Consider the following 21224-nt stretch of genomic DNA (forward strand, 5'->3'; position numbering starts at 1 on the left):
ATTTCACTCAGTCTTCTTTTCAATGTAACTACCAATTAGGCAGCTTAATGATAATAAATCAATGACTCTGGTAGGACTGCCAACTTGTGCAGGACTTGCACATCTCAGTGGTCAACTGGAACACTAACAGGTACCTGAAAAGCACCTCTAAAAAGGGACCACAATATCCTTCAGAGAGCATTTTTATTCTTCCTAAAGCTAGAAAAATCAAGGTATACCAGTAGAGTTGACACTTAGAAATACCCAAGGCAAGGCAAGCTCATCCTTTAAACCAGCATAGAAAGGCAGCTGGGATAGTGTTCAATGAAAACCTTCAGAATGTCCTTCTCTTCCCACCCTACTCTCCTTATAATCTCTCCTCCTGCTGGTTCTCGCCAGTTTTTCATTTTCCACTAGGCCAATTACATTAACAAATCACATCTTGTTTGTAGAGTATGAAAAGCTATCTCAACTCAGTGAATCCATGATATCTGATCTACCACCATTATTCTACATCTAGGCTACTGGGCTTCTTTTCTTATCTATAATTCCAGTATTCATATGAGTTTTACTTTTCCACATTCAGGGACTGTACATAAGACTCCATCAGTGTCAGTGTTTTCTTCCTTTGGGTTGCCTTAACCTTACCTGTAAGTGATCTGCTTTTGATCTTTTTCCCCAAATAGAGAGGGAACCATATTTTATTTGTTCCTGAACCAATAACATAGGGAATATTTCCTTATACTTAGCAGGTGCTCAACAAATGCCTGTAGGAATAAAGTACAACACCCTGAAAAAGGACTAGAACATTTTGTAACTATCCTCATTTTTCTTAAAAAAATATGTAACATAAAGAAACCTCTGAGCACAGGTACAGACTGCATGAGTAGGAAGAAGTCAGCGCATCCAGTCAGTCTGGTGATAGATCAAAACAAAATCTCTATGCATCATTTACTCTCTTCTGTGGGGCTCCCATTCAGCTTCCCATGGTCACTCTTGCCTTGCTTATCTCAACATCACAGGTGTTTCCCCTAGAGCCCCAGAAAGGGATACAGTGGTGTGAGTTTAAAAGCTGCAGTGGCCCCCAGTGAGAGAAAGAAGAGACAGGAAGGGAGGAAAGGAAGGAAGGAGGGAGGGAAGGTGAAAGGGAGGGAGGGAGGAAAATTAAATCTTCTAATATTTTGTTAATTCCAGATTAAAGGTCTTGCTTAAGAAAAAAGTACTCTTTTATATCCATAAACTTTTATTTTTATCTTTACTGCCCCTTTATTTCCAAACTATCTAATAGAGATCTGCTTAGCTTTAGACAATTTGGCTGCAAACATATTTTGATTTAATTTATTTTTTGGGGGGAGTGGTCTGAAGGGGTAAAGTTAAGGGGCCTTCGAGCTGCCCATTGGGGTGGGAAGTAGAGGAATACTAGGGTGAAGTGGAGAGAATTGTATAGTTTCAGGAAGTAGTAATTATATCCTCTGAAAACATTTAAGGGAATGAATACATGTATATTTAGAGATTCATTTCATCTCAATTTTACAGATGAAATGACAGAGAGAAAAATGCATCTACTCCCCATATCAACATTACTCCCAAATAAAAAAGAAAATGAAGTTAAACTCCTTTTCCATTCATTATCACATCAAAATTGCATTTTAATATAATTCTTATTATTATAGATGACAAACTCTGTGTATTGTAATAATGGAATTACATCAAGTACACATAAAAATAAATAAACCCTGAAAACAAATTGTTCAGTATTTAAAAATTAATAGTTGCAGTAAAGTAAGACACAAATCAAATTCCATTTTTTCCCAAGAATAACAGACTTAGTTTATAAATGTGTTCTTAAAATTTTGTGTTCTGTCAAATGTGTCTCATATCATCGGGGGAAACTCAGCATCTATTACCATTTGTCACCACATCCTTACATTTTTTTATTCCAATATTACATGAGAATTAATTTTATACTCTTGACTTTCTTTCATCTTCTTGATTTGTCAAAGGATTCTTGCATCCAGTGGTTAGCATTTATCTTATATCTAATGGCTGTCATGCAAGACTTCAAACTAAATCAAGACTACAATGTAATGAGGAAGTTACAAGCATGAAAAAATTATTGATCAAAACAAAAGATTGATTGAATGATTTGAATAAGTTCTTATACTGGCTTTAATGATAAGCATTAATCAGAAAGTAATTATAATCTTATATAATAAAAGGCTAATATGCAAATCGACCAAATGGTGGAATGACCAGTCACTATAATGTGCACTGACCACCAGGGGGCAGGCGCTCAATGCAGGAGCTGGCCCCTGGTGGTCAGTGTGCTCCCACAGGGGGATGCCACTCAGTCAGAAGCCAGGCTCATGGCTGGTGAGTGCAGCGGCAGTTGTGGGAGCCTCTCCTGCCTCCGTGGCAGCCCTAAGGATGTGGCAACCCTAAGGATGTCCAACTGATGGCTTAGGCCCACTTCCCAGAGGACATCCCCCGAGGGCTCCCAAACTGCGAGAGGGTGCAGGCTGGGCTAAGGGACCCCCCAAGTTCACAAATTTTGTGCATCGGGCCTCTAGTCTATCAATAAAAATAATTGTCAGTCCAATTAATACTTTTATGTAAACACTAGAGGCCCGATGCACAAAATTTGTGAACTTGGGGGGTCCCTTAGCCCAGCCTGCACCCTCTCGCAGTTTGGGAGCCCTCGGGGGATGTCCTCTGGGAAGTGGGCCTAAGCCATCAGTTGGACATCCTTAGGGTTGCCACATCCTTAGGGCTGCCACGGAGGCAGGAGAGGCTCCCACAACTGCCGCTGCACTCACCAGCCATGAGCCTGGCTTCTGACTGAGTGGCATCCCCCTGTGGGAGCACACTGACCACCAGGGGCCAGCTCCTGCATTGAGCGTCTGCCCCCTGGTGGTCAGTGTACATTATAGTGACTGGTCATTCCACCATTTGGTCGATTTGCATATTAGCCTTTTATTATATAAGATTTTTTACCTTAGCATTGTAAAGGAAGCCTTCTCATTTCTGGATACTATTCTGATGGGATATTATTTATGAGCACAGAGAATTCAGCATCAATGAGCTTTTGCTACTATGAGCATGATTAACATGGCCTCTGCTTCTTGAAAGGTTATAAAAAGGAGCACTTTAGTGACTTTTCCAGGTACAAATCTAGCTCTATTGGGCCTTTACTAGTGGATTTAGTGAAGTAATGCCTGGCCTAGACTATGACAAAATGCATAAAAGCACTTGTAACTTGTCTCAAGTTATATGCAATAACTTGTGAAATAATGACAAGCACAAAAGGGTAACACCATAAAATGCCAGCTTGCCTTGTGACCAACCCTGAATAACCCTTCCAGTGATTGCACAACAGAGATATTTGCATTTTAAACACTCTCTTTTGGATTTCCTGTAGTTTTTTTTCAGACAAGTATAAAGAAGATGCATATTTACCTCCTTGCCCTCATTGCACTTTGCACTCACTAAGTATTCATCAGGGGATTGTTGACTAGAATGTTAACTCCAGACTTCTGCCTGGGAGAGAAGACTAAAGCAAAATTTCCCTGCAGACCACAAGGAAGTAAAGGAAATTGAGTTTGAGGGGTGACATGGACCTAAACATTTTATTCTCTTCCTTATAAAAATTAGGCCTCAAGGCCATAGCTTCCTGTCCAGAGCTGTTAATCTCAGGCAAACACACAATTTCAGACTGAAGAGAGAATAGCTCTAGGGATTTTACTTCAACAACAATGTTATCCTTATTTTGAGTATTTTAGGGGGGGAAAGGCCTTCAATATTAAAAACCAGCAGGCTCTCCTACCAACTCCACTATCACCTCATGCCCCACAATATTTGTAGAATTATAGGCATCTAATCTAATAATAGACAAATATGCAAATTGACCATACCTCCGACACACCCACAAGCCACGCCCACAAGCCACGCCCACCACCCAATCAGAGCGAGTATGCAAATTAACCCAAACCAAGATGGCTGCAGCCACAGAGAGCAAGGTTTCCTAGGTAACAGAGGAAGCCAAGCTTTCTGTCAGCCATTGCAGGCCTAAGCCTCCACTCAAGCTACAAAGTTTCAATTATAGAAAGTAAACAAACTCAAACAAATGGCGGCAGAATGGAGCTTGAGAGAGCAGGCCAGGGTTGCTGCCGGCAACAGGGGAAGCAAAGCTTTCCGCACACCCTGGCCGGGCCCACCCGCTTAAGGCAACAAAGTTTCAATTATAACTCCAACACAAATGGCTACGGGCCTCGGAGGGAGCCCCAGGCTTGGCCCTGCTCCAGGCTACAAAGTTTCAATTGTAGAAGGAAAATAAATTCCAGATACCAGGGCCTCTGCTTGCGTTGCCAGGGGGCGTGGCCTGCCTGCAAACCACCACAGGCCCCTCACTCAGGCTGCCCCCGCCCCAAGGGAACCCCACCCTGATCAGGGACACCCTTCAGGGCAAACCAGCTGGCCCCCACCCTTGTACCAGGCCTCTCTCCTATCTAATAAAAGAGAACTATGCAGATTGATCATCACTGCAACACACAATATAGCTGCCCCCATGTGGTCAAAGATCCTGCCCCCATGTGGACACAAGATGGCCACCACAAGATGGCCAGCAGGAGAGGGCAGTTGGGAGGCAACCGGCCTGCAAGGGAGGGCAGTTGAGAGGGACCAAGCCTGCAAGGAAGGGCAGTTGGAGGTGATCAACCCTGCAGGAGAGGGCAGTTAGGGGTGACCAGGCCAGCAGAGGAGGGAAGTTGGGGGCAAACAGGCTGGCAGCAGAGTGTTTAGGGGGTGATCAGGCTGGCAGGCAGAAGCGGTTAGGGGCAATCAGGAAGGCAGGTGGGCAAGCAGTTGGGAGCCAGCAGTCCTGGATTGTGAGAGGGATCCCAGATTGGAGAGGGTACAGGCTGGGCTGAGGGACAACCCCCCTCCGTGCACAAATTTCGTGCACCGGGCCTCTAGTCTTATCTAATAAAACAGTAATATGCAAATTGACCGCACCTCCGCTACACCCATAAACCACGCCCACCAGCCACGCCCACCAGCCACGCCCACCAGCCACGCCCACCAGCCACGCCCACCAGCCAATCAGAAGCAAATATACGTTAAACCAGCAAAGATGGCGGGGGGAGAGGGGAGCACCCATGCCAGTGAGATCCAAGCCATGATGGTGGACTGGGGCAGGCGGTTAGCGCTGGCAGCCGGCTGACCAGGTCTGCCATCACCAATCGCAGACCGGGGAAGGCGCCTGCACAGGTCCGCCATGACCGATCGCAGACCAGGGCAGGCGGCGTGGGTTGAAGCCCGCAGCCGGCTGCCCAGGTCCGCCATGACCGATCGCAGACTGGGGCAGGCGGCGTGGGTTGAAGCCCGGAGCTGGCTGCCCCGGTCCGCCATGACCGATAGCGGACCGGGGCAGGCGGCGTGGGTTGAAGCCCGCAGCCGCCTGCACAGGTCCGCCATGACGGATCGCAGACCGGGGCAGGCGACGTGGGTTGAAGCCCGCAGCCGGCTGCCCAGGTCCGCCATGACCAATCGCGGACCGGGGCAGGCGGCGTGGGTTGAAGCCCGCAGCCGGCTGCCCAGGTCCGCCATGACCGATCGCAGACCGGGGCAGGCGGCGTGGGTTGAAGCCCGCAGCCGCCTGCCCAGGTCCGCCATGACCGATCGCAGACCGGGGCAGGCGGCGTGGGTTGAAGCCCGCAGCCGGCTGCCCAGGTCCGCCATGACCGATCGCGGACCGGGGCAGGCGGCGTGGGTTGAAGCCCGCAGCCGGCTGCCCAGGTCCGCCATGACCGATCGCGGACCGGGGCAGGCGGCGTGGGTTGAAGCCCGCAGCCGGCTGCCCAGGTCCGCCATGACCGATCGCGGACCGGGGCAGGCGGCGTGGGTTGAAGCCCGCAGCCGCCTGCCCAGGTCCGCCATGACCGATCGCGGACCGGGGCAGGCGGCGTGGGTTGAAGCCCGCAGCCGCCTGCCCAGGTCCGCCATGACCGATCGCGGACCGGGGCAGGCGGCGTGGGTTGAAGCCCGCAGCCGCCTGCCCAGGTCCGCCATGACCGATCGCAGACCGGGGCAGGCGGCGTGGGTTGAAGCCCGCAGCCGCCTGCCCAGGTCCGCCATGACCGATCGCAGACCGGGGCAGACGCCTGCCCAGGTCCGCCATGACCGATCGCGGACCGGGGCAGGCGGCGTGGGTTGAAGCCCGCAGCCGGCTGCCCCGGTCCGCCATCACCGATCGCGGACCCGGGCAGGCGGCGTGGGTTGAAGCCCGCAGCCGCCTGCCCCGGTCCGCCATGACCGATCGCGGACCGGGGCAGGCGGCGTGGGTTGAAGCCCGCAGCCGCCTGCCCCGGTCCGCCATGACCGATCGCAGACCGGGGCAGGCGGCGTGGGTTGAAGCCCGCAGCCGCCTGCCCAGGTCCGCCATGACCGATCGCGGACCGGGGCAGGCGGCGTGGGTTGAAGCCCGCAGCCGGCTGCCCCGGTCCGCCATGACCGATCGCAGACCGGGGCAGCCGCCTGCACAGGTCCGCCATCACCGATCGCAGACCGGGGCAGGCGGCATGGGTTGAAGCCCGCAGCCGGCTGCCCCGTCCGCCATCACCAATCGCGGACCAGGGCAGGTGGTGTGGGTTAAGGCCTGCAGCGGCCTGCCCAGGTCCACGATCAGGGATCACGGACCAGGGCAGCTGCCTGCCCAGGTCCATCACCGATCATGGACTAGGGCAGGCAGCGTGGGTTAATGCTCGCAGCCGGCTGGCCAGGTCCGCCATCACCGATCTCCGACCAGGGCAGGCGGTGTGGGTTAAGGCCTGCAGCCGCCTGCCCAGGTCCATCACCGATCTCGGACCAGGGCAGGCGGTGTGGGTTAGCGCCCGCAGCTGCCTGACCAGGTCCGGGATAAGGGCTTCAAGTCAGCCATCGCCAGTGGCAGCTGACTCAAAGCCCCTATCAGGGATCATGGGCCAGGGCAGGCAGCGTGGGTTAATGCCTGCAGCAGGCTGCCCAGGTCCACGATCACGGATCCAGGTGGCGTGGGTTAGCACCCACAGCCATCTGACCAGGTCCACGAACACGGATCACGGACCAGGGCAGGCGGCATGGGTTAGCACCCCCAGCCGCCTGCCTAGGTCCCCGATCGCGGATCCAGGTGGCATGGGTTAGCACCCACAGCCATCTGACCAGGTCCCCGATAGGGACTTGGAGTCTAGCATAATGAAAAGAATGTTCAGCAAAAGCAGGAGACAAGGTTTCATAAGTTCTCCCCCAGGTCACCACTGTTCTCTTATACATTTTAATTATCCCAGACTTTGCATGATGGGATTTGAATTATGCCTGATAGAGATTACATGGCATGAATTGTAGGCTCATTCTTTCTTTTTGTGGTTGCCTGACTGAGAAAGGCCTTGGAATGAGAGAAGGCACTTTTATTCTCCTTTTTCATTCTTTAGAGGCTGAGGAATTACAGTTATATGAAGAACTTAGTGAGAGAATGAAAGTCTCATGCTGTATTTTTCTGTAAGTTTTATCATGTGGACTATCAAAAACTTGGTGGGATCCTTTTCAAGAGGCGTTACAAAAATTATGTTGGAATTAACATTCAAGAGTAAAAGGAGAGAAGTGAGTGGTGGGTAAAGGAAAGAACTTTGTCCTAGAAACCAAATAGAAGCCACATAAACCTTCAGATTCTTACTCATTGTGCTTTGGAGATATTAAAGGATAATTTTTTAAAAAGTTAAAATCATGACTTATAATCTGTATAGATAAAAGGCTAAGTGACCGACATTTGTCCATCCGTCCGACCAACTGGTACATATGACACACTGGAAATATAAAAATAAACTTTGACTCGCACAGGTGCCATACATATAAAGCTCTCGCTGGCACTAATTTGAATGTTGCATTTGGTGGGAAAGTTCTTTTCAGAGGGGATTTTTGTGTTGCCATGCTATATGATTAGCCATAGTACAAATAAGTTTTAAAGTACTGTAGTGTTTGGGGATGTTTCAGACAGTTGTCTCTTAAAACAAATATGAGATCAGAGGATTCTGCTTATAGTGAATGGTTAGTAAAACTTGGAGATGGCAAACTTGATAGCAATTTTCATTTAGGAATGGATATTATTGAAATTCCCCATGAAATGATTTTTAATGGATCTATTATTTAAGCTATCTTTGGAAATAGTATATCTATAGATAATATTAAAAATATATCTAAACATGCAATTCTTTGTTCAAAAAATGAGCACGTTCAAAAATTAAATGAAGAAATTTTGGATATACTTGATAGAGATTTTCACGCCTATTTGAGTGGTGATTCCATTGACTCAACAGATGATGCTGAAAAGGAAATTTTTCCTATTGAATATCTTAATAGTATTACTCCTTCTGGATTGCCATGTCATAAATTAAAATTGAAAGTGGGTGCAATCATCATGCTATTGAGAAATCTTAACAGTAAATGGGGTCTTTGTAATGGTACCAGATTTATTATCAAAAGATTGCAACCTAACATTATCAAAGCTGAAATATTAACAGGATCTGCAGAGGGAGAGATTGTTCTGATTCCAAGAATTGATTTGTCCCCATCTGACACTGGCCACCCATTTAAATTAATTCGAAGATATTTTCCTGTTATGCCAGCATTTGTGATGACTATTAATAAATCACAAGGACAAACTCTAGACAGAGTAGGGATATTCCTACCTGAACCCATTTTTGGACATGGTCAGTTATATGTTGCTTTCTCTCTCACTTTTTTTTAAAGCATTTTTAAAAAATATTTTATTGATTTTTTTAACAGAGAAGAAGGGAGAGGGATAGATAGTTAGGAACATCGATGAGAGAGAAATATCGATCAGCTGCCTCCTGCACAGCTCCTACGGGGGATGTGCCCGCAACCAAGGTACATGCCCTTGACCAAAATCGAATCTGGAATCTTTCAGTCCACAGGGCGATGCTCTATCCACTGAGCCAAACCAGTTACAGCTGTTGCTTTCTCTTGAGTTCAAAGAGCATGTTACGTTAAAGTTAAAGCTGTAAATACTTTATCTCAAGGGAAATTAGTCAAGCACTCTGAAAGTGTTTTTACTCTTAATGTGGTATACAGGAAGATATTAGAATAAGTTTAATCACTTTATCAATCATTATTTGCATCAATGTTGTTTTTATATTACGAGTTTGTTATTGTTATATCAGTTTGTTATTGTTTACTTATTAATAAATTTATGTATTATTTTCATATACATTGTACTCATTTCCTTTTATCTCTCACACTTTTATTATAGAGAAAGGGAAAATAGCAATATTAAAATATTTCATCTAATTAATTCCCTTTCAATGTGCACGAATTTCGTGCACCGGGCCTCTAGTATTATATAAAACCTTTTCAGGAAGTCCTGGTTTTTACCCAATTCTTTCAGGTCTACTGATGGGACCATATATGAAAATAAATTTGAACCCTCAGTTGGGAGGGAGCATAACAAAAGGAGAGCCAAATTCATGGCCAAATATTAGGTATGAAAAACAGCCACAAGGCATGCTATAAGTCTAAACCAAGAGAATATAGGAAGACATATTTGCCACAATTGAGTAGAAGCTTAAAATTCCATATTTACTCTCAGTGTCTCCTCTCTCTCTCTCCATTTAAGACAGATAACTGATATTAAAAGATACTAAATATGCCCAAGCCAGTGTGGCTTACTGGGTTTACTGGGTTACTGGGTTGAGTGTTATCCCATGCACCAAAGGACCACCTGTTCAATTCCCAGGCTGTGGGGGGTTTGATGTATCTCTCTCACATCAATGTTTCTCTCTCTCTCTCTCTCTCTCTCTCTCTCTCTCCCTCTCCCTCTCCTTTACTCTCTAAAATCACTAAAAACATTTTTAAAAGAAAAATTTTTAAAATACTAAATTTACTTTACAAGAAACTAGATCAATAGTAAAAAATATGTTGATTTAAATAAATAAAAGTCAATGGGCTCATTAATAATATGTGATCAGAGCAACACATGGAACGAAAACATAGACAAATTTTATTTCAAGTTTTGATATTTAAAATATTCATTTGAGAAATATTTACTAAATGCCTATTCTGTAGAAAACACCATAAAGAAATATAACAATAGAGAAGGCACAATCCCTGTCATTAAGTGTCCATTTTCCAAAGGGATGACTTGTTCATTGATAAGTATACTCAAGCTAGTAATGCTACAGACATTTCTTATGAGTATGAGAGGGAAAAGTCTTACTTCAGGCCACATTTCAGAAAGGTCTCTTGCTATTTTCTAGTCACAAGACCTCAGACAGGTTCCTCAACTTACCACTGCCTCCATTTTCTCATCTAGCAAAGGGGGATAACAATAGTTCCAGTCACAGACTTGGTGTGAATCTTCAAAGGGCACATAAATCAGAGCTGATAAGAATGAATGCTCTGGTTGCTTCGTATGTGTGTCTCTTCATAGTGGACCTGCAAGGCAAGGTGGAAAAGGCATGCGAGGAAGGGAAAGAGGATGCAAAGACTCAGAGATGGAAAATGGTGGCATATTCAGAGAGCTTTGAACAGAGCAGTTTCTAGAATCCAAGGATCAGGGTAGGAAGACATCAGAAATAAAGCTGAAGAAACAGATCAGGGCCAGGCTGAGGCAAGCTGAAGAGTTTACATTCAACCTTGGGTGCAAGAAGGAGCCAAATGATATATTATGTGTGCAGGAAAGTTAGATAACTGAGGTGCTTTTTTAAGAATATTAAACTGGTGGGTATAAACTAAAATGAAACAGGGGAAAACTGGTTATGGTGTGGGGGAGAGGGCAATTAGGAGGCTATTATGATACCTCAGCCTTTAAATTGAAATGTCTTAGATTGGGATAGTTTCAAATGTGTTTATGTGCCTGTAAGGGAATAAATTTTTGTTGTTTTAAAACACCAAGTGGGTGCTAATTTGTTACAGAAGCCATGAGAAACTAACACAATTACAAATGTAATTTCAATTGAATAAATAGATTATTAATAAATTAACAATATTATTATTAAAGGGTGGAAATATTTTGCCACTTAAAAATATTTTTCTTGTTTTACTTCACGTTAAAATATTCTTTAAAAGACCATTCTTGCCATAGGGTTCTTTGGAGATAGAAAAAACATTGCTTTCAAAAACAATCTCTAAATCATTTCTCTTTGTTTACTACATTTTTAAAAGAAACATCTGCATAAGATATCAGACACTTTTAACTATCTGTAGCCTTCTTGTTTTCCAAACTAAATGAAAAATCACTCAATGTAATCCAAAACAGCACGCAGTCTTTTGATTTGTTAGAATTAGCTGTTGTACTTTATTATTGGAAAATGAAACTTTGTTTAAATCTTAAAAGCAGATGACATACAATTCTCTTTAATAGTGAGACAATATGCATGCATTGCCATCTTTGTTTATTATTTGGGGAGATTTTAAGTGATTTGAAATGGTTTTTACCTGAAATTAATATATAATTTATGTGTAGAGTATTTCAGTTGCATGTAATGATTGTGAATCTGTAGGAAAGGTGGATTTTCTAAATCGTGAGTGACTGGTTTCAACTTTTCTCCCAGATTCCTTCTCTCCAAGTCTTCAGAAGGGATTCCGAATTCACAGATTCTGGGAAGAGTCACAGTACAAAGATGTGTTGTAAATTAGCTGTTGAGTCTGGGTGTTCTCTCTCCTGTCTGGCCACTTTTCTTTCTATCCTAAAGAACCCCAGGCCATCTTTTTGTTTCCAGGAGAGGGAGAAGCATTCCTTAAGGGGTGAAAATAATTACTAGTAAATGCATTTCTTACTCAAATGCTCTGGTATGCAGAACCTATAATATCTTAAACACAACCAATCATACTGCTTTGTCCAAGAATTGCATTGTTTTTAATACACAACTCTTTTTTTTTTTAAATGTACATTGATTTTAGATAGAGAGGAAGGGAGAGAGAAACATAGATGTGAGAAACATTGATCGGTTGCCTCCCATGCCAGCCCCAACTGGTGATTGAATCTGCAACGTAGGTATGTGCCTTGACCTGGAATGGAACCTGCAATCTTTTAGTGATGGGATGACCCTCCAACCAAATAAGCTGTAGGCTGGGGCAATACAGAACTTTCTTACAACATGCAGGAACTGCCTTTGGAGCAGTCACAAGTGCTAGTCATTGTTTCCTGGCGCAGTAGCCATATAGGAAGGCTTCTTAATTCTGGTTTTGTCAAATATGACAACAATAAATATAATATTGTCTAACAAATATAATGTGTCTAATTCCAGTCTACATCACTAAGTGTGAAGAAAGCAAACTTGGCTAAAGTTCCAAAGAAATTTATCATTAAACTATGAGGAGAGATTATTCATCCTGGGAAAGAGACCACACTACATAGTGTCTTGTAACTTCAGATTCTTACAGAATATATGATGAACACAGATCTCTCTATCCACATATCCACTTGCATTGCGTAGATATCTCAAAGGAAGTATCAAAATAAAAGCCATCTTATCTCACCCTTTCTACATTTCTCCCAATACATACAAACGCATTATCCCCACACCCACCAGTTATTTTGGTAACTGGTACTTGCCCAACCCAGATAGATATTTGGGGGCACCTCTAACCTCTCTATATTCCTATATTAACCCATTATCCACTTTTATTTAATTCACTTCTTTTCTATCTGAGGAATCCATTTTATTTTTTTATTTTTTTACATTTTCTATATCTCCTATGACACTACAATAGTTTAAACTATCACTTCTTAGCTATATTATGCAAGGAATTCCTGACTGGTCTTCTCTCTACTCTATTTTCTATACTTCCACTAGATTAGAGTATAACTCCCAAATGAAAGTCTGACCATAAACCTCCCCTGCCTGGAGTAATTCAAGGAATGTCAACGGATCTTTGTACCTCACACTAATTTCTACCACAGCCTTTGGTCTGGGTCTATAGAAGTATTTCTTAACTCCTGTTTTCTTCTTACTTCACACTTTCACCACCCTTTCAATATTTTTTTCTTTACCCAAACAATTTCTACTTATCCTAAAGGCTCAGATCAGACCCCTTTTCAGAAAAACCTTATAGATTTCTCTTTCTGTTACCCTGCTCAACAATCAAAACTATATGGGAGTGGGGGGGGGGGGTAATGGTAAGATATGTACACATATAATACCTTAATTAAAAAAATTGGAAAAACAACAACAACAACAACAACAACAAAAACTAAATGCCCCATTTCCAGGTTTCCACAGCATGACCTATTACTCAGAATGTGTTTAATTGTCTGTTAATTTATTTCTCCCATTCAACCACTTGGTAAGGCATTATTTGCAATTGAATCAAAAATGCCTGGTACCTAAGTGCCTAATATATAGCTGGTACTCTTGAATTCTTAGATCAACTAGAATGAATAAAAGATAGTTCTTAAGAATCAAAACATGTAGGAAAATACTTGGGAATGTTTTGGGGTGTGCTAATAGTGAGAGTTCATCAATTAAATAAATACTAAAATTAAAATAAGTAAGCAAAAACTAAAATGTAAGTATTACATTAAATTATATTTTTATATTGGAGATAAGTTATAAGTTTCACTTTCCTCCCCCCCAAACAGACTCAGACAGAGATTTGTGTGCCTTCCAAAGTCTCACCACTTACTGCACATCAATCTGATAAAAATGGTGTCATCAAATAACAGACCAGTTTGATATTCAGCAGAACACCCAGACAGTCCAGATCCCTTGAGAGAGCAAGAGAGGTGGCATAGCCCTAGGGCAAGACATACATTTTACGGTTGAAAATAAGAGCTTCTGTTCCTCTTCCCTGATAAGGATAGGAAAGAATGCATTTGCCAGATCACTGGCTGCAAACCATGGGCTTGAAGCTTGGCTGAGTTTGTGTTGAGGTTGTGGTAGTCCTCTATCATTCACCAGGATTTATCTGTTTTTTGTAGGAGACAGACTTATGTCAATCATCATCCACTTCACTATCAGAGTCCAATTCTGTAACAGCATCTTTTCAGTCAGCCTTGGCAACAGAAACTAGTTACTCCTGGGCTTCTCAGAGATAACGGTGCTCCTCTCACTGGTGCTTTCATTATCACCTTGGTAAATGAAGCATCCTCCAGGTCAGTCGTTCTCAACCTTTCTAATGCCGCGACCCTTTAATACAGTTCCTCATGTTGTGGTGACCCCCAACTATAAAATTATTTTCGTTGCTACTTCATAACTGTAATTTTGCTACTGTTAATGAATTGTAATGTAAATATCTGTGTTTTCCGATGGTCTTAGGCTTTACAGCAGCGGTTCTCAACCTGTGGGTCAGAACACAGGTTGAGAACCGTTTAAAGGGTCGCGGCATTAGAAAGGTTGAGAACCACTGCTCTAGGTCTTCCTACAGAATGTGGCCATCTGTTTGAGTTTCCGGCCTTCTATATATTAACCTAGCAAACCAACTTCTTTTGAGTTTTTGATTCCTTTATCCACTGTCTACCACAACAATTCTGGCATTTCTATCTTTCATTTTATCATTTTTCCCAAGCTTCTAAGAGCCATCCTAGCAATCTGTTTACACCATCTCCCAAAGTCATTACTAAGATATTAAATTATTTATCATAGGAAAGTACTCCCATATTAATAAACTTTCCCTTATTCAACTTTATGTTACAGCCACTTGGATCAAGCATTCTCTGGCCAATCCCACATATTCTCTGCTAGTTCATGTCAGTACGTATTAGCTAGAGTCCACAATTGTTTAAGCTTCCTCCTATAGTATAACTAGCACTTCCTTGAACATGTTATGTTGGGGACTGACCCTAGGTATTGGTCTGATAACCTGGAGGTTGGTTGAGAAAAGAAATTATATTGTGTTCAGTTGTAACAGAAGCCTCAGCCAATTGTACAGGAAGCTCTGGCACTGAGACAGTCCTTAAGAGATGTTCCCCATCGAGGCAAGAGGCTGTAGCTTTGTGCAGTATATATTTTATCACTGGATGTGCAATAGCCCCAGGGAGGCAAGTATGACCATGGAGGGGGCAGCTCCCTTTAACAGAAGTCCAGTCTAGTAGAGTGACTTAGCTGTGAGTCCCGAGCAGACAGCACTCCCCTTGACTCACTTCTGAAGCGGGGAGCTGAATGGCACACCAAAGCATCCATTCTAGGCAGTATGGCAATGGGCCTAAAAACAATGGGGAAAGTTAAACACTCTGCCATTATCCTTTTCTCTGGCATCTGTGAGGGGATAAACAGCTCAGGTAAACTGCTGTCATTTCATGAGGTCAACACCCTTAGGATAGTAAATAAATGACTGTGGGATTTATTCTTCTTGTAAAGCTTCACATCATCATAAGAAGTGGAACATTTGGGAGGAAATAATGGTTCCTATGTAAGTATTTGAGTTCTCTGATCCTAGAAGGCCAGGCTCTGTAAACTTTTAGTGTCTGGGACATTTCTGAAAGTGCTTACCCCAATGGTAGAACAACAAGATCAAAATCTAAAAACTCTTTTGGTAACTTGGACTTAAACTTTAGAATTCTTTGGTAAGAGTGTAATTCTTCTGCATACTAAACAAGCATCTTCCTTATTCACAGTTCCTAGTGATTTTAAACACTCACATTTCTGATATTTATTTCTCAGAAAGTATATATCAACTTCTGCTTTCATCATATTATATATAGCATTTAAGACTAAAGACATGGACTCTCGAAAGTTTCAGCCTTACTTGAGTTTCTAACATATTTATTATCCATGAAAATATATTTAGAGGTGTGTTAACTTAAGAACAAATTAAGTGTAAGATAGTTTAAAATGTTAAATAAAATAATACAATTTAAATAGATCATTTTACTTGTAAAACATTTTTCAGTACGTTTACCTTTTTTAACCCCTTCCAGTGCCCTGTTAGGTAAGTGGGAATTACTTTACACACACACACACATCTATATAAGGAAACTGAAGCAGATATTAACTTATTTTTAAAAAACACACACGACTAATGAGAAATCTTCCAAAGGCCTGACCATGGTCTTTTTGCCTCAAAGACAGTGCTGTTTAACTGTACCATGTAGTCATCTATAAACAAGTTGACTTGATCTTCAAAAGAATAGCTTGTTTTTATGTACCTAGAAACACATTTCCCAACAGAGAGTCTATAAAGCAAATAAAAATTAATCGGAGTTGGGATTTTAACTTTTTACAAATGCAAAACAGATCAGAATTTCTCTCCTGGGGAGGCTACCTCTCCTGGTTTCATCTTTGAAGCAAGCACTGTGGGAGAATCTGAAGGAGGTAGTTCAGCTGATTTAAAGTTATCTGAGCAGGAACATTTATGTTATTCCGAAGCAGAAAGTGCCTGAAGTTTCAAATTTTGCATGTTACCATACACTATTGAAACCTAGGGCTGCATGAGGTTTTAAAGGATTGATACTTTTAAAGTTAGAGCAATTTCCATTTCTTTAAAGGGAAGATCATTTCCTATCTTTTTATCTTGAACGGGTACTCTTCATAATAATGATTACCTTAGCTACCGAATATTTTCTGCAGGCAAAAGAGGGAGTAAAGCAGCATATGGTAAACTTATCCCTACCCCACAATCCACGTGGATGCTGACTTCAAAGCCGAGAGAAGCCCTAATGAAAATTAAACACTAATAATACTTCTTAATAATAGCACCTAGCAATTATACAATGCTTTGCACTTTCAAAGCATTTTATAATCGTTAATTAGTTTATCCACACAACACCCCTATGACTTATGCCAGTATGATTATGCCCATTTTAAAGATGAGGAAGCTGAGATCCAAAGTAATTATGTGCCTTGCCCAAGACCACTTAATGAATCAGCAGTAGGATCTGTACCTGAGTTCATCATGCTCTGCCTCATTTTCAGGACCAGCAGAGAGTGTGGAAATTCTTGAGATCCACAAACCACCTGCATGGATTAAAAATGTATTGCTATCCCCACTCACCAATGAGACCCCCTTTTTTTTCTTCATTGATTTCTATAGAACATATTTCACAAATTAAGAGTCTCCCCTTTAAAAATCTAAGTATCTAGTAAACTCAATTAAATCAAATAAAAAGAAAATTAAAACCCAGCACATTGAGAACTTTATGTCGTCTCCAATATCACTGTTATGAGACCAGATATATTTGGGATGACCACTAAATAATGTTTTGTTTTTAATGAAAAGAAGTTGACAACCCAGCCCTCCCCTGTAGCCATAATTAAATAGTCTCCTTGCTCCAAAATAGGACTACCCACCAACACCAGCAACACAACTACTAGTGAAATGAACCAATCCAAGGCGCCTGGGTAATTTCTTTTCTCCCTATGATAGACAGATAGTAAAAAATTGCCCTGAGCTCTTTAACCTTGAGGATATGTAAATCTACATAAGCAAAAGAAAACTATCCTGTACCCTTTTGAAAATTTCTTCTAATATTCTCCCCATCTGAATCAGAATAGGCCAGGATAGGTTGCAGTAACAAACAACTTCCCAATCTCAATGACATAACACAAATGTGCTACTTCTTGCTCATGCTACTTGTCCATCTTAGGTTGGTGGGGGCTCTGCTCTATTTTGACTTCACTCAGATACAGAGACTGAGCATATGGCTACTCTGACAAGAGAAAAGCATATTACAAATTGCACACAACAAGATTTTGAAGCTTTAACATGGACATGCCACATCATCCTCACTCATGCTTCACTGGCCAAAGCAAATTACATAACCACGGCTGACTCAAATGGGCCGTGGCTGACTCAGAAAGGTACAGAGCCACGTGTGCAAAGGAGGAGAACTATAGTTATGGGAATCACAGTAACGCCTATCATCAAATATTTAGCTCATTCCTCCTCCAATGTGCCTACGTAATTTCCCCCCCTTTGATAGATAAATAGTAAAAATTTGCTTCCTCTTCAAAATAAAAAATGTCAGGGATTGGTTCCTTTGGCCACAGAGATGTGGTAAGAGTCCAATAACAATTTTCTATTTTCCTTCCCGTCTCGTGGCAACTAGCATGTTTCAAATGGTGGAGGCTCCGTTAGCCTATATCCCTGAGTTAGAATGAGGTGTGGCCAAGTAGCTAACCCGTCAATAGTGAAACTATCACATGAACAGGAAAGAACCTTCTTTATTGTTGATTAAAATCTTGACATTGTGGGTTTTTTGTTTTTTGGTTATGGCAGGCTAATACAGCCAGTCCTGACTAGTATATCACCTCAGAAGATAACATGAATTGATGACAGCCATATTTTCACCATTAAAGTCAAATGAAAAGCTTTATAATCAACAAGCTCCAAAGGAAGAAAAAATAAGTTAAATGAGGGTGACAAAATTATCCCTGATATCCATTATGTTTAGTTCTCTCTACACTCTGTTTTTTCTTGTCTTTGTCTTTCATTTTCTCCTCTCCCTCTCTCTCTCTCTCTCCCTTCCTCCTTCTCCCGCTTCATTCCTCCCCCACTTCTTGCTTCCCTTTCTTTTTCTTCCTTACCTTCCTTCCTTCCTTCTTATTAATTTAAGCACTGAAAACCTTCAAAAAGCAACTTGATTAGAGTGAGCCTCTGGAATCAGAGATGTCTCTGAAGTTATAGAATAATTTTAACAAGCAACTCATGAATAAGGGACTGCAAGTTGCAAGAACAAAGATATTGCTCCTGAGACAAAATACTTTCATAGTACTTATTATCTAAAGACCTGTCCATCTTTACATGGTAATTCACATTGTTTTGCCAACCCCTTGGATCTTGGGTTTTTCTTACTGTGATAATTACGAAAAAGATGAATCCTTGATCACTTCCCTGTGGTACACCTGGCACTTTAAATATGTATACTATCTCATTTAATCTTTTATATAATACAAGTTGTATTTTTTTCCAATTTATAGATGAAAAAACTAAGATTCCTGGATAGGCAGCCAATGAGTGGCTGAGCCAGTATCAACACCAGGTTCAAGTGGCATTAAAGCCCATAATATTGTCTGTGTATCTCGCTGCTTCATTTTCAAATGCTAGGTTATATGACTGTATTCACACTGGTTGCAACATTTCAGCATGGCTTCTATTAAACTTCGGTGGTTGTAGAAATTTGAGGTTTAATCTGATTTGTGAGAAATGAGAGATGTCTTCAGAGGTTCACCCTAACATCATATAATTCTGCCCGGCCAGTGTGGATCAATGGTTGAGCATCGATCCATGCACCAAGAGGTCACTGGTTCCATTCCCAGTCATGGCACATGTCCAAATTGCAGGCTCCATCCCCAGTAGGGGGCATGCAGGAGGCAGCTAATTAATGTTTCTCTTTTATCATTGATGTTTCTATCTCTCTCTCTCCCTTTCCATTCCTCTCTCTCTAAAATCAATAAAAACATAAATAATAAATAAATAAATAAATAAATAAACAAATAAATAAATAAAACCCTATGATTCTGCATTGTGAAAGAGACACTCATCAAATGCCAGACTTGTCTCCTGGGGGCAATCCTGTGAGTTATACCACATGCCACTGTCTGTCCGTTCCCAATATAACAGCTAACAAATAATGAATGTTAACCATATACTAGTTATTATTTTAGGTCCTTTACACTGTTTAACACATTCAAACCTCACAGAAACTTTCTATGATAATATGTTCTATTGTTTATGCTACAGGAACATTGAGGCACAATGAAGTAAGGAACTTACTGATGATCATGCAGCAGGAATTTGAGCACAGTCATCTTGTTTCCAAATTTATGGACTTGACCATTCCAATATAGTGACTATCAAAAAAGACTCACACACAAAATGACACACACACAGAAGAGGTGAAGCAATGTCCCTTACTATGGAGGCAACTGCTATTCTAAATTCCCTTGGTTCTGCTCCTTAATTCATCCACAGGCCCTCCTAAGGATCAGGCATTGTTTTAGGTACTCTGGACCAGTGAAGAAAACAGTTATGGGGCGGGGGGGGGGGGGGGGGCGCGGGAGGGGCGAGCATGTACTGCAGACTCCTCCTAGTGACCTTGGTTAAGTCATTTAATTACTCAGATGGTTAGGTTCCTTATCACTTTAGTCAAATTAACACTCTTTGCATAAAATAAGGGAGGATTGGGGAACTTCCCTTCAAGTCTCCCTGCAGCTCCTGAAGCCTCGCTGGCTACAACCCATCACCTGCCCAAGTACCAAGCACTCCCATCTCTCCTTCATTATTGTGAGGTTTTGGCTGAAAGTCATTTGGAGAAGGTTCTTTCTAACATCATCAATAATATGAAGAATTCAAATTCAGCAGAGTCTCATAGCATCTTGACTCCATTACTAGGCACAAAAATAGATGAGAGAAGTACTTGGGTGAGCTTGCTCTTTAAAAGAATAGTTATTATCCTTTAATGTGACTTCTAATATAAGTACTAGTAAACATCTTTGAAGCAACCTAAATGAGACTTGTTTATGGCTCCTTGGTCTTTAGATGAAAGAACAATTCTTGCAGCAAAACAGAGAAGAACGGCACTCACGTATTTTGCTCATAGAGAGTGGTTTGTGTTTCCCCAAAGATCAGGTGCACAATCATATTCACCACTCAGAGAACAGAATTTGTTTTAAAGACACAGAGAAGGGTAAAGCCTCAAATATAAGCTCATGGCTGACACTGGAGGCAGGTGAGTGATCAGTTATCACAGTGAGTCATTACTCCAAGAGGTTTCTTATAAACATTAACCAACAAAGGAGGAAAAATTGGCTACTTGGAAACACACACTAATGACTTAGGATGAAATATAAATCATTTCACAGAAGTATACTGAATCTGCAAGTTAAAAGAAATGAGGGAGGGAGGGAGGGAGGGAGGCAGGGAGAGAGAGGGAGAGAGAGAGAGGGGAGAGAGAGAGAGAGAGAGAGAGAGAAGCAAGAAGTGTGTTGCCAACCAAACCAAGACTGAGTTCTAATCACAGCCCTGAGAATGCTTGGACTGACGATGTCAAACAAAGTAGTTCAAGTAATAGGACTGAATGATATAAGACTATAAGCTTCCAAAGAAGATTGATTTATCTTCCTTTGAGATATATTTCAGGACCATAACCAAATAAACATTAAATTGAAATTTCTTTGCAAAGCAATAAAACAGACACTCTTGAGCATCTATACCTCAATCATTTCCTTCCAAGATTTTAGAATGGAAAGAGAGATTGTGCAGAGTGCAGTGACTTCACAAAGTGACTAGTTGGGAACTAATGATACTACAGCACATTTCAT

General features: G+C 42.0%; 1 protein-coding gene and 1 pseudogene across 1 annotated transcript in view; one reads left to right on the forward strand and one right to left on the reverse strand.

The window, feature by feature from the left end:
- MACROD2 (mono-ADP ribosylhydrolase 2) overlaps positions 1-21224 on the reverse strand; it is a 1996248-nt gene that overhangs the window by 1359228 nt on the left and 615796 nt on the right. The window lies entirely within an intron of this gene.
- The window catches only part of LOC103285788 (lysine--tRNA ligase-like), a 72538-nt pseudogene that overhangs the window by 340 nt on the left and 50974 nt on the right, over positions 1-21224 (forward strand).

The sequence above is a fragment of the Eptesicus fuscus genome, chromosome 12 (genome assembly GCF_027574615.1).
Source record: "Eptesicus fuscus isolate TK198812 chromosome 12, DD_ASM_mEF_20220401, whole genome shotgun sequence".
Classification (NCBI taxonomy): Eukaryota; Metazoa; Chordata; class Mammalia; order Chiroptera; family Vespertilionidae; genus Eptesicus; species Eptesicus fuscus.